This window comes from Vombatus ursinus, unplaced genomic scaffold (genome assembly GCF_900497805.2).
Source record: "Vombatus ursinus unplaced genomic scaffold, bare-nosed wombat genome assembly UNPS02014832.1, whole genome shotgun sequence".
Taxonomy (NCBI): Eukaryota; Metazoa; Chordata; class Mammalia; order Diprotodontia; family Vombatidae; genus Vombatus; species Vombatus ursinus.
The window spans coordinates 65,810,668-65,824,907 of record NW_020954610.1 but is presented as its reverse complement, the minus strand read 5'-3'; the positions used below and the strand labels follow the sequence as shown (position 1 = coordinate 65,824,907).

At 40.2% G+C, this 14,240-nt stretch overlaps 1 protein-coding gene across 7 annotated transcripts in view; it reads right to left on the bottom strand.

Moving 5' to 3' along the window:
• LOC114026041 (solute carrier family 28 member 3-like) overlaps nucleotides 1-9,688 on the bottom strand; it is a 135,582-nt gene extending 125,894 nt beyond the window's left edge. For 3 of the 7 annotated variants that reach the window (XM_027839634.1, XM_027839638.1, XM_027839641.1), the window contains exons 1-4: nucleotides 9,244-9,688; nucleotides 8,851-9,137; nucleotides 5,311-5,538; nucleotides 2,596-2,725 (exon numbers count right to left, since the gene is read on the bottom strand). The gene's annotated coding sequence lies outside the window, so the exon portion shown is untranslated. Of the gene's footprint in view, nucleotides 1-2,595; nucleotides 2,726-3,590; nucleotides 3,632-5,310; nucleotides 5,539-8,784; nucleotides 9,138-9,183 lie in introns of those variants that run through there. The other 4 variants (XM_027839637.1, XM_027839636.1, XM_027839640.1 and 1 more) reach the window with 4 other exon arrangements.
• Nucleotides 9,689-14,240: the final 4,552 nt, after the last annotated feature.

The window sequence follows — 14,240 nt, the reverse complement described above, 5'->3', positions numbered from 1 at the left end:
AGATGTCCAAGAGGACTGGAAATATAGATCTGGAAATCAAATGTGTAGAAGGTGATTGTTGAACCCATGGGAGCTATCCCTCCTGAGACCAAAGGTCAATAGTGACCTAAAAAAAAAACCCAACAAAAAAAATCATAGGGTCGTTTGTCAGTTCTCATTCTCCTTAACCTCTTTTGGATATTTGACATTGCTGACCACTCTCTCCTTGAAACTCAATTTATCCTTGGTTCTGGTATCACTTTTCAGATTAAAAAAAAAACGGAGAGGAGACGTATGTGTGGGAAGAAGGTGGCTCCCTTCCCTTTACTCTACTACTACCATTGAGTGAATAGGGCTCAAATCAGGAAGTCTGGATTCCTCTGGATTTCATGTGTCCCAGGAGAAGAGTGGGGAATAAGGAAGTGGCATTAGAGGCTTAAGGCAGGATGAGGTGGGTTAAAAGAGAAGGCTTTTCTTCAATTGGCGAAAGCCTATTGAAGTCCAACAACTTCCATCAAGTTGACTGAACCACTCACTCTCTTAGATGTAAAATGAGGGGACTAGATTAGATAAAGTCCAAGTATCTGATTCTGTGATTCTAGAATTGTCTATTGAACATTGTCATTTGTCTTGATCACTTCAGACTTAAAATGATCTCAGTTTCCATATCTGTAAGGGGCAATTGAACTGGATGATTGATATTGTCTTTTTTAGTTCTAAAATATATATATTTTGATGTCCCAAAACCAAAGTCACCTTATACCAAAAATACTTTCTCATTCCAGAAGTCCCTATTTCCTTTGTCTGTGGCTCATTATTCTCCTGGTCCTTCACTACCATCTTTTCTCCCTCCCATCTCTTACATCCAATCTATCATGGCCACAACTCTTCATCTAGGGTTAAGTCAAACTTGGATTTTTGATTAACCTCTGATTTGGTTTACATTCCTAATCCCCTCCCCTAACTCTTACCTATCACTGAAACAAATCTTTCTAAAGCATTATTTTCATTAGTGAACCTCCAAGGTCAAAAGCTGTCACTAGTTTCCCTGTCACCTGTAAGATAGCTCCCAAACTTCCTGACCTAGCATTTCATGATCTGTTGATCTCATTATTCCTAGAGCAAAGCTCATTCTTTTTCCTCTTTTGCCATTACTAATGTGCTGCCTCCATGGATCATTCTCATCTTCACATCTTAACCATCATGGCAGAAAAGACGCTGGAATGCAATGATCTAAGACAATTCCAAAAGACCCATGATGGAAAATGCTATTTACATCCAGAGAAAGAACCATGGAGTCTGAATGCAGATCAAAGCAGACAATTCTCTCTCTCTTTTCTTTCTCGTGGTTTTTCCTTTTTGTTCTGATTCTTCTTTACAAGATGACTAATGTGGAAATATGTTTAATATGATCATATATAGCCTATATCAGAATGCATGCTTTCTTGGGGAGAGGGGGTAGAGGGAGGAGGAAAAATTTAGAACTCAAAATCTTATAAAAGTGAATATTGAAAACTAAAAGTTAATTAATTAATTAAAAAACACAAATAAAGATGGGAAAAAAAAGGATGCTGGACTTGGAAATCATAAGGGCTGGGTTGGAGTGTTACATTATACCATAAAATAAGTTATTACCTGTGTGTCTCTAGTCTTTCTGAGCCTCAGTTTATTCATCTATAAACTGGGGTGAATAGTTCTTGTACTACCCACATCATGGGGTTGTTGTGAAGAAAACCAGTTCGTAAACCTCAAAACACCTTAGAAAAGTGTGTGATTACTACCCAAAGTCTGTATCTTTTCCTACCTCATCTCTGAAGGCTTTCTGAGTTATTCCAGGCTATATTCAGGACCTAAGCAAATCAAAAGTTCATGTAAAATGTTCATTTTTGTTATTCTCAGAACATATAGCATTTATTGGGCACACATCATATGCTCTGTTTTATGACTTGTTATCTTTTCATATCTAGGTCTTGCCTCCCCACATTATTGTAATCTCCTTGAGACCAGGGAGTATACTTCTTATACTTCTCCTGTATAAGGAGGCAGACTTTATACCTCCTTCTCTCATTATGGCTCTTAAGTTTTATGAGCTTAAAATTGCACTAAGACTTTTGGGACATCCTGTATAGGTTCTCAATAAATACTGTATTGCATGAACTCACATCTACATATCTAAATGCTTTCTTCACAAGAACCCTGAGGGACATAGTATTATCCTAGTATTACAACTAAAGTGAGGTTGCAGAGCTTTGCAAATGATTCTACAGCTACTAAGTGTCTAAAATAGGATTTGAATACAGGTCTCGTGATGTCCAGCACCCTACCCACAACTCCCATAGTTAACACCAAAAGGGAGCAACATATGAGTAATTTACCTTTAATAATAAATTCATACACAGTGGCAAAATGAATGAAGGCAGTGCTCTCTAACTTAGAGTAAACTGGAAAATATAAGCAAACAAATGAAAGAAAAAACATTCTTTCAGCTTAGTCAGAGACAATAGTTAGCCCTTGCCCTCAAAGAGCTTCCTTTTTATTGGAGAAGACACACAAACCTGTCACTGCGAGCCTAAATTAAATGCAAATGAGAAAAAAAATTGATTTTTCAGTACTCACCCTTTTAAACTAGATGATCCAGGGGAGGTCTCTCTTCTCCATCTTTTGGCCTTGGCCGATAGCCAGACTCTTTTGCTTTCCAGGGGGCCAGAGCAGAATTCAGTCAGCAGAGCAGAGCTGCATAAAAATCCTTGAAGAGAAGAGGTAGATATGAAACCGTCCCTTTCCAGAAGACACTCCCTAGTAAAGGCCCTCTTTCTTTCCAATGATTACTATAGAACAGAAGTTTACAAAAGACGTTTCATAGTCTACAAAGTGAGATTCAGAATCTTTGTTCCAGAGGAAAAAACTGATTGCATTCAGATGAGTTGCAGTGTTTATAAAGGTGAATTCTGGTTGGCTTTGGTGACTCTTTTCTATGCAAATTCAATCTTTGACACTTACTGTTGGGGTATGAACTAATAGATTTTAAAGTGAAATTGATGGGTTAGACTTAAGAACTCTGATCTACTTAGAGACTAATCAGATAATAGACCTGTATTTTTGCCATGGCCAATGTGGGAATTTGTTTTTAGACTGCATTATTTACAAGAATTTTGTTTTTCTTTTTTGTTTTTCTTTCAATTGGGGGGGAGGGAGAGGGTGATAAAATGAATTTTTGTTCATTGAAAAAAATTAAATAAAATAAATGAAATTGGCAAGGTTTCTCTACAGCTTTAGACAAACGATTAGGAAACTTAGGTGGGGTCCTAATGGCTATTTGATCCAATGTGATGAGGAGCTGGTGGCCATGATGGGGTTGGAATCTGAGCCCCAGAAAGGAAAAACTCTGGCCCTGATGAGGTTGGGATCTGGACCCCAGAAAGGAAAAACCCTGGACTTTCCCACATAGCCAAATCTCTGGTGTTCCCTTGAGGCTATGGTCCCATCAACTAGTCTTTCATTGTGGCTACACCCAATCTCCCCTCTATTGTCTTGCCTCCCTATGGCCCCAGGCCACTTCCCACCCTTGGTCCCACCTGGGCTCCATTTGCCACCCTTGAGAATTCTATTACCTCATGGACTACTTGGCCACTCTCCCAAGGTCTTTCTGTATATATGGTCCATCTTGTCTCCATTAAGATGCTCAGATTTTTACAATCTAGCCAATAGCCCATAGATGCTCAGACTTCTTAAGGGTCTAACTAATATGGCGAATCTTCAATAAACTTTGTTTTTGGCTGCAATAAGGCTTGGGTTGAATTCTTTTGGGCAGGACCTGGGTGTCGTGATTTTGGGGTGCCAGGACCCCTAACCTCTAGACCGCATCAGCCAGAGTGTTGAAGTGTCACATCCAAGGTTACAAAGGAAATAAATAGCAGAGGCTAGAATTTGAACAAAGGTAAGCCCTTTGTGCCACACTGTCTCCATGCTTTTATTTTCTCTTTCTCTCCTAGTCCTTCCTCTTTCCTTAATAATAGTTCATAAAACCATGATGTCATCAGTGTGGGTATATCTCTCCCCCGCCAAGGCTGGGACTTTAGCAGATGGCTTTTACAATTGTGGCTGTTGAGGTTTAGAGTTGGGAGAGCTGGTTCAGGTGTGAAAGAATTCACTTAGACCTTCTCTGTAGCCATTGGGAGCTTTATTTCGTCAAAGCACACAGGCCTGAGATTAGCAAGGAGCTAAACAAAGGCCCTGATATAGGAGAGGACCCAGACTTATATAGACAGAAAGCTATACAGCCTGTAGGATAATGGTATATTTTTAGGAAAATGGTTGTCAAGATAAGGAAAAATTGTCATCACACAGGATGAGGAAGATGGATGACAGAATATGGAACACAGGATAAGGGAGGCAAAGGAAATTCTTTTGGTGCAAGTTGTATGGCATTTCAAGATAGGGGAAAGAGACTCTAGGATGCCCTCAAGCCCAGGAGGGGCCTCACAAGGTGCTGGAAAAACAACCCTTAATTAAAATTTGTTTCTTTAAAAAGCTTTTAGCTTTTAGGTCACTGTGTGTCTTCTGCTTCATTCCCTACTCAAACACTAGGCAAAAGAAATCGGGGAAGAAGGGCTGAAGGTCATTCTCTTTAGTAGCTGCTTCCTGCTGAACAGGGGTGGAGTCCATTTCAGGGGCCGAGAATAGGTTGAGGAGGGGAGGTCAGCATGAAGGTGTGGGATGCAGTGCCAGCTGAGTCCATTGTGGAGAAAGGCAAACCACTCAGGGACACCAAGGGTAGGAGGTGGTATGCTAAGAATTGAAAGTGGAATTTCTGCAGGCTAGAAGACACAAATCAGACCAGGACGTTAAACAAACACGGACCAAATATGAGAGCAAGTAATGGGATTAGAATGTGGGAAAGAAGGGAAGAAAACATGAACCCCAGGAGAAGGTAGGGGGAGGTATCAGGCTGGAGTGGATGTCTGGCATCCAAGAGGCTGCCTGTACAATCTTTCAAGTGCTGAAAGGATAAATTCCATGCAGGGTTTTCAGGGGGAGAGCTATAGGGTGTAAGCTAGTTGACACACCCAGCAATCATGTACAATGCCTTGCCCCACAGAGTTCCCTCTTTGAATTAAAGCATTTGATTCCGGTTCCAGGAAAGCAGGCCTAACCTAGGCACAAGGCAGGAATCAGGAATAGGTAACAGGAGAGGTGGTTCAAGGTGGGACCCAGAACAAAGCATAGCTAGAAAACACACAGGCAAGTCCCCATGGTGAGGGGCTTCAATGCATAGTCTTCTTTGATCACTTTTCTGACTGGTCACACGCTGCATTTTATCCCATATCTCACATCCTGCATCCTGCTTGCTTCATCTGCCTCCAGCACTCCGCTCTGCCTCAGCATTCACCCAAATGCTTTTGGAAGAGGGACAAAGGAGCTGTCCCTGCCTGAGTGAGGGTGGGGAGAGAAGTAAAATGAGGCTGAAGCAGCGTCCAGGGGATGAAGAGAGTGTGGAACAGTTATCCTTGTTGCATGACCGTCTGCAGGTGGACAGCCGATAATCTAGGAGACACAAATCTGACAAACAAGTTTCAATATGCAGGGCCTAAATAGAAGGAGCATTAAAAATACTGTCAGAAAAAAGGAAAACAAAGAAAGAAACCAAGAGCCCCATGATGCTATTATTTACTTTTGACAGAGGATTATCTGATCTTGTTTTTTCCTCAAAACTTTCCACTATGATTCCAATTCTTTTAGGAGAATCAGATGCTATTGAGGATCCAACTCTATACATGTAAATATAAGTAACAACACTTTTGCAGGTAGAAGCTTTCTACCCTTCAGTTCCGTAGTTATATGAATGAATTTACTTATAAGAGGTTGACTTTACTCCAATTATCATAAAAGACTTGGGAAGATCTCTAAGTAATTAATTCCAAAACAGTGCATATCAGTAAGTTGTTTACAATAAAACATGTTTGTGCCACAGGACATACAGAATAAACAGGTATTATTTCCACAATAGTAGTAAACTTTAAATGAAATTGACTTTTCCATTAATGCAAAAATATTCCATAAGTTACCTCCCTCTAAGAAAATTGAACTGAAATTCTTTCCCCCAAGCTGAAGATGTTTCTGATTTAGTTTCAGTAACTAATAGAATACTAGCTAGGTCCCTCAATCAGTTGTACCAATACCCAATTATTCTTACATCATTTTGAAACATTTAAGGACCTTATTCCATACAAACATATCCAGTAATAGGCAGATGTCTAGGCCAAATACTAATTTCCTAAGTGGCTTGAGAAATAGAAAGGAACATAATCTTAGACTGAATAGCTCAGATCTTAAACACACACTTTAATATAGTAGCTCAGATGTATCCCAGCCTTAGTCGGTGGGATAATGATTCAACATTGTGTTTGTACCTTTGTTTCACAGACTTTTTCCTTTTCCTTTGTCAAATTATTCCCCTATCATTCAGAAAGAATGTTCTATTCCAGGGATTTAATCTTTCACATGACTACTAATTTACCTGTTTGAGATATGGGATGGTTACACATTCAGATTGAAAACAGCAAGATTTATTGTGCTCACATCTTTTACTGTTTGATTTGATTACAGAAACTTGCCATAAAAAGGAAAAGCAAGGACATCATAGTTTTCCAACCATGCAGTGTCAATTCCACCTCATAGCCAGACTCAGGAATAGTCAGGTGGGAAACATTCTTTTTCAAAGGAATATAGTGGGGAAACTGAGCCAGGAGGATCCAATCCTAGGCTGAGGCTAAGACTGTCCTCTCAGCTTTTCCAGATGCAGACGTCCACCTGTAACAGCCACATTCTCTCTGAGTAGCTTGTGGCAATTCTCTCAGATGGTGGATTATTGGCTATTGATTATGGATGGATTTTTATGATCCATCAGACAACTCAAAACACAATTCGTTATGGTCCCATGAGCTTTGACCTCAGATGGCAAGTTTCACTAATCAAAAATTTGCCAGGACTCACTTCTCAAATGTAAATTTGTTCTCGTGCAAAAGTGAATCACTAGAGATCATTTCTATATACTAGCAAACTCTCAGCAAGCCAAATTCCTTGTTTAGGAACTCCATAACCCAAACAAGCTCTTTGGCAAGTTTACAAAACGAAGGAGGATCAACATGGATCCCCGAGAAGGGGCTGCCTTATCCACCCCATCTATCTTTAGGATTTCTATGGGCTGTGCTTTTCCACTAGCCCTGAGGAGTGCTCCTTTACACACATATACACAGTAATTAATTAACAGCTTTAGGCTTTAACATTAAAACAACCAACAATCTTACAATTTTCATAAGTGATAACTAAATTGTTTTAGCTGTAACACAAAACAATAAACTTCAGATGACAACAATTGAGTTTCCAGATCATATAAACATTATTGATAGAAGGATGGGCAGGCTTACTAAGTACAGACACATACTGACTTCTTTACCTTGACCCATCCCCCTTCACTGTCTTCCCACAGCTGTGTGCTGGAAGATACTTCTAGGCTGTAGCTGCAGCCTCTCCCCCTTCTTCCTATAGCCAGGTGGGGGAAGGTGAACTTGTAGGCGGGAGTGAGGGGGATGAAACACCCTCTTCCTAATCTGATCTGGGATGAAAGGGGTTAACAGGGAAACCCAGGGCTGTTTGGAATCCCCACACTGAGAAACCGTCTTGACTCCAGGGGAGGGAGTGGGGAAGGGAGTGACAAGATTTTAATGAAGTGTTTAAAGACTCCTTAATGATCAATCTCAAAACTTCCAGAATCTGCTAAGATGTTTTAGCTGTCCTAACTTTTTCACTTTTATGTCCACCCCGTAAAAATTTAGAGTGGGGTATTAAACCTTTCAGAACTACATTCTCAAGACTAGTACCCTTTCTTATGGCACCTGAAGCACGAACCATTGACTGTTTCTCTGAAATCACCCGATCTAAGGACACAACAAACCTAGGAATGAAACTTAGAAAATTCATAGTAGATTTGGACGTAATTATTATCAATATCAAATTACTGCAACAAATTAGCCAGCAAGTGGAAATTTAGTAGGCCTTCTAAAAATCACACAAAAAGATTTTGCAAAACATTATTTTGTAAAAAGTTTTTCCCTTTTTTTAAAAAAAGTTACAGTTTATCCTGATTTCTTAAAAGGAGTAATCACTAAACTTTCATGAAGTAAATTAGCTAGAAACCTCAAAGATTGGAATTTATCAAAACCAAGTTGGTGTAAAACATCTTTTAAGTATCACAAATTCCCAAAGTGCCATAAAACCAAATTCTCAATAATCACAAATTCCTAAGTACCAAAAAGTGCTTACCTTGGGAAATTTCAAGGTTTTTTTCCTAATTGGGTTTTAAACACACTCAATTTAATTAGCCTTATCACATTAACAAAGTTTACCAGGCCTTTAAAAATTTACTCAGTAGGAATTCCACTATAGAAGACTTGCACAGGATTGATAAGAAATTATGACTAGATAGTTCCAAAAACCCTTGTCTTAGTTAACAACCTCACAATCTGACAGTACAATGCTTGATCTAACAACGTGTATATTATAAGAAAAATTGCTTTTCTAACACAGGTGATACAATTGTTAACCACATTACACAATACAAGAAAATTTAGCAATTATCACATATATAAAGCTTGACACAAAACCAGTTAATTACCAATCAGGTGACCTTAAATTTAATTAGATGAGCAAACAAGATCTGGATTCATAATCACTAATGGTAACATTTTAATTTCTCAGGCCCAATACTCTTAGCACTTTAAAAGAGATTATTAGCCATAAATGCACCTTTTTGTTTTGTTTTGTTTTTTGAAGACACATGGTGACAATTTCCACATCCAAAAACCTTTTTACCTCCTTGAACTGGAGTTCCCAGGAGTCTCCGTGTACAGAAGGAAGGGAGTAATTGCAATTTTTCCAATTCCCTAGTGCCCAGAGATTTGAAAGAATTGACAGAATTGGACATAAGCTTCTGGATAGAGAGTCTGTCCTCTGTGCTGCGGAAGGTGTGCCCAGGTCCATGGCCTCGAACCACTTGACCGAGAGCTCAGGCTGAGTGTGAGACAGCCTTGTAGCTGTCTGACCCATTTGGTCAGATCTGAGAGGTCAGGCCTTCCTAGGTACTTGGAGAGCCGCCCCAACTACAGGGTGAGAAAAGGGATAGAGAGAGAAAGGAGGCTTACGTACCTTCCAGCCTCAGCTGGAGAAGAGCTGTAGTTCCTCTTCTCTTTTACCTTTGAGACTTACCAGATAAGCCTTAAGCAGTCCAACTCTCCATTCCCATCTTCCTGAGAATTTTGAGCTGCATGTACTAGAAAATGAGACCTTGAAATGGGGGTGCAGGGACACCCAAAGAAAACCAGACGCAAAGGCCCACAGAGCGTGGACACCCTGAAACGGGGCACTGGGACCCCCAAAGAAAACCAGGTGTGAAGGCCCACCTACCTGCCTCCCCAAAGTTCCTCGGGGGAGGGGAAGGAACAATACAGGGTAAACTACGGTGCAGGGGAATAAAAGTCTGAGGTGCCTTTTCTTTAAGTTTGGAGACCAAATTTCTTACTAAGCTTGTCTTGTTTAGAAATCCCCTTTACAAATTATTTTTCTAGATTACATTGAGGTCAGGCTGTGTTACAATGGAATACTAGGCACTTTTCTTTAAGATCTCCTTCCCTGAATTTCCCATCCTAACAGTTTCCTAGCAGCCTCTCGCTTGTCTTAGCGTCCCAAGACACTTGAGAGGAAAAAAATGTGACCAACTCAGCACAAGGGCGTCCCCTTATACGAGGGTCAACAGTCCGACTGACGCCGCTGGCAGTGTCTGGGCACTCCAGGGGTCTCTCAGCCAGGGAGAAGGTAGGAGCAGAAAAGGTCAGGGGAAGAAAACAAAGAAAAGGGCACATAGCTGTTAGACCAGAGGCCAGGAGAAGATAGCAGAGTTCAATTAATATTTGGACTCCCGGGTTTCAGCACCATTTTATGTTGAGGTTTAGAGTTGGGAGAGCTGGTTCAGGTGTGAAAGAATTCGCTTAGACCTTCTCTGTAGCCATTGGGAGCTTTATTTCGTCAAAGCACACAGGCCTGAGATTAGCAAGGAGCTAAACAAAGGCCCTGATATAGGAGAGGACCCAGACTTATATAGACAGAAAGCTATACAGCCTGTAGGATAATGGTATATTTTTAGGAAAATGGTTGTCAAGATAAGGAAAAATTGTCATCACACAGGATGAGGAAGATGGATGACAGAATATGGAACACAGGATAAGGGAGGCAAAGGAAATTCTTTTGGTGCAAGTTGTATGGCATTTCAAGATAGGGGAAAGAGACTCTAGGATGCCCTCAAGTCCAGGAGGGGCCTCACAAGGTGCTGGAAAAACAACCCTTAATTAAAATTTGTTTCTTTAAAAAGCTTTTAGCTTTTAGGCCACTGTATGTCTTCTGCTTCAGTGGCCAGGAAAAAAAATAACCACCACGTGATGGCCAATTTTTGGGTGATGAGACTGCTGGCAGTTTGGTTAGACTTGTCCTCAGAGGCCAGTCTAACCCTGGGCCCATACCCTTTTTCCAACTCAAGATGACCCAAACCAAGCTTATTATCTTTCTCCCCAAATCTATGCTTCCTTCTGACTTCACTATTTCTTTCTGGGGTTCCTCTAGTCACCTGGACTCTCATGTTAATAAGCTTAGGGTTGTTTCTCTTTAACTCTTCCCTCTCTCTCTAATTCACTTAGTTACCAGATCCTGTCCAGGACCTGTCTCATTAGCACCTGCCTCTGAATCTCCTCTCTATCCCACCGCCCTAGTCTAGGTCTTCAACCACAGCTTTCAGAATTGTAATCCAAGGCTAATAGACCTTCCTATCTCCACTTTGTCAATCCTTTCCCTCCGTCCCACCCCGCCCCCCCAAGTCCATTATTCACAGTACTTACAGATAAGTTTTATTTACAAACAAGTCACTCCTCTACTAAAAACAAAACAAAACAAAACAAAAAACTCGAGGCAGCTATGTAACCGATAGAGCCTTGGGCTTGGAGTCACTAAGATCTTGATTCAAATCACATCTAATACTGACGGTGTGGCTTTCAGCAGTCATTTAACCAGAGTCTCAATCTCTTCATCTGTAAATTGGTGGGCTTGACCTGACTTCTAAGGTCCCTTCTAGTTCTAACTGCACATTCTTAAGCAATCTTAAGTGATTCCCTACTGCTTCCCAAATAAAGTTCCAACACTACTGCCTGGCATTTAAGACTCTCCAAAATCTGACACTGCAGCTATTCCTTATATTACCCCCCTTTATTGAGGATGTAAGATTCTCTGCCTCCCAAAACACACCTGAACTTCCCACCTCTGTATCTTCATATTTGCTCATGGTGTGTCCTGTGCCCAGAATGTTGTCCGTCCCCTTCTTGGACTATTGAATTTTTTTCCCCATCCTTTAAAGCTTATCTCAAATGCTACCTCCTCCATGGAGCCTTACCTGATTTCCATACCCTTCCCCTCCTCAAGGAACACTTTGTTCTACAGCTCTCAAATAAATTCATCATGTTAACATTATAGTTCCTTGTGTGTTATTCCCTTTCTAGATTGTAGACAACCTGTCATATATAAACTATGTCTTCATCCACCCAACACAATACTCTACATATAGATGGCTTTTGCTTTTAATTTATGTGTACTGGAGGGAGGAGGGGTCCCATCCTAAGATTTCATTGGTGAATGAAACCCCACAGAAAGAAACTCCCTCTGCCAACATAAATCTGCAATTTATAGTTTGAGATTTTCCTGAGGTGGGTTAAGTGACTTGCTTAGAATCACATGGTCAGTAGCCAGGTTATCTCACTTGATGGACTTACTCAGAAGGTCTTCTAGACACTTAATGTATGTTAATTGGTCCATTGACAGAACCTGTGCAGCAGGGACTTCCAACTTCCCAGTATTCCTAAACCTAGGGGTGCAAAAAGCTCAAGTAGGGGATATGGAAATATTTGGAGATTAACTGTATTAGTCTTTTGAAATTAGCTAAAGATTATATTATATGCATATGCAATGGAAAACTCTAGAATTTTTTTTTCCATTTCATACTGAATAGGAGGTACTGTAAAGTTTCTTAAAAGCCAAGGGGGCATTGAGGGCTGAAAAAGATTAGGACTCTGAATGTCAGAGGCTACCACTAAGCCCAGGTTTAATTGAATCCCCTAACTCTGATTCTTTTTCTTTTTTTCCTTCCCTTCTGGTACCTTTGAAGAAGTAGCATATTACAGTGGAAAAGTGGCTTCTGGAATTAGAGGAGAACCTGGATGCAAATTCTGACTCTGCTATTTACCACCTGAATGACCTTGGGCAAGTCACAGAAACTTCTCTAGACTTCATTACCCAGGAAACGAGGGAGTTGTATTAGATCAGGGATTCTTAACCTAGGGTCCACGGATGCACAAGGGTGGATGGGTAATTGGGGATCTGTGAACTCGAGTGGGAAAAAAAATATATCTTTATTTCAATATAATTGGTTTCCTTTATAATCCTGTGTTATGTGTTTCACTCATTTAGAAACATTCTGAGAAGAAGGCCCTAGGCTTCACTAGACTGCCAAAGGGGTCCATGGCACAGAAAAGGCTAAGAACCTCTAAGTCTATCATAGGTCTATAATAACAATAATAATTGCCAGATACATATGTTAACACAATTGATCTATCATCCTATGACTATCAGTCATACCCTAGGGGCCTCACAGGCAGCTAAGGTATGACTAATATATACTTTATTTATTTATTTTTTTGAGGCAATAGAGTTAAATGACTTACTCAGGGTCACACAGCTAGTAAGTGTCTGAGGCTGAATTTGAATTCAACTCCTCCTAAATTCAGGGTCTGTGCTCTATCCACTTTGCCACCTAGCTGCCCCGACTAATATATACTTGAATGAGGAAGCTTTTCCCCAAGATACACACATTAAAAAAAAAAAAAAAAAAAAGGAAATCAGGATTTATTAGTCACTTTCAGGAATTCCTGGTTTTATCAAATTATTGTTAATAATTAGTTTGTCTCTGCCAGAGTGCCCTGGTCTATTAGTGTTGGGCCCCAACCTTTATTTTACCTGTTAACAGAGCTCATTATTATTTGGCTAATGCATGTCAGGCTATTTGTTTGAAAATGAAGAAAGTTGCTGGTAACTGGTGTGAAGCATGGCCTGGAAATGTCACAGGTAAAATAAATTTCATTAGTTGAGGGCACATGAATTCTACAAGCAGAGTGCTATTTAAAATGAAGATGCTACTTCAGGTTGCCTTTGGACTTTGCTGATGGATTGACAAAAGCATATTAAGATTTTTTTAAAAAGATCCTTTAAAGTTACTGGCTCTATTGGGTGGAAAAACTTCTCTTAATCAATCACTCATTATTTACTTGATTCAACCAGGGGAAATTCCTGAGTTGGACTTGACTTTCAAAGAAAAAGAAAAAAAAAACCCCGAGTGTAAGTTGAGGTGGAAACTTCAAGGGGGCAAAGGGGCATTAAATGTTGGTCCCGCTTCTGCCCAAAGGGACAGGAGGGAATCCTTTTCTTTAGGAAACCAAAGAGAGAGACCTGAAGGTGTGGCCTAGAGAGAAATGTTGATTCAATTATTCCCCAAATCTGAAATATTCTCTTTCGTCCTTTTTGCCTGTAGAATCCCACACATTCTTTAAAGTTGAAATTGCATCTCTTGCTCTTGGAACATACACTCCCGGAGGGCAGAGATTGGGTTTTTGTTTGAAAGCTTGTTTGTTTGTCTTTCACAGTGTGTGGCCCCTCCTTTATTATTGAGTAATTGATTTTGTGCCCCTTTAAGTTAGCTGGGTTTATGCTCCAGGTTAGAAGGTAAATTCTTGGAGGACAGGGCTCGTTTATACTTTTAATTCCAGAGCCTAGCACTTAAATGCTTGTTGGCAGATTGCCAGACTTTCTTACTTCTCAGATCCTCCAGTGAACAAGTTTTTAGTACATAACCCTTTGTTTTCAGTCTCCAACACATTATAAGAATGGACAGTCAGTGATTTTTGTCCCTGCTTATCAATGAAATTCATTCTTTTTCAGTGAGTAGCACAGTGCTTAGCACCTAGTAGGAACTTAATAAATGCTTGTTGACTTCCTGTGTTAAACTCATATTGGGTTAGCTAGGTGGCACAATGGACAGAGCCTGGACCTGGAGTCAGGAAGACTCATTTTACTGAGTTCAAATCCCACCTCAGACACTTACTATACTATACTAA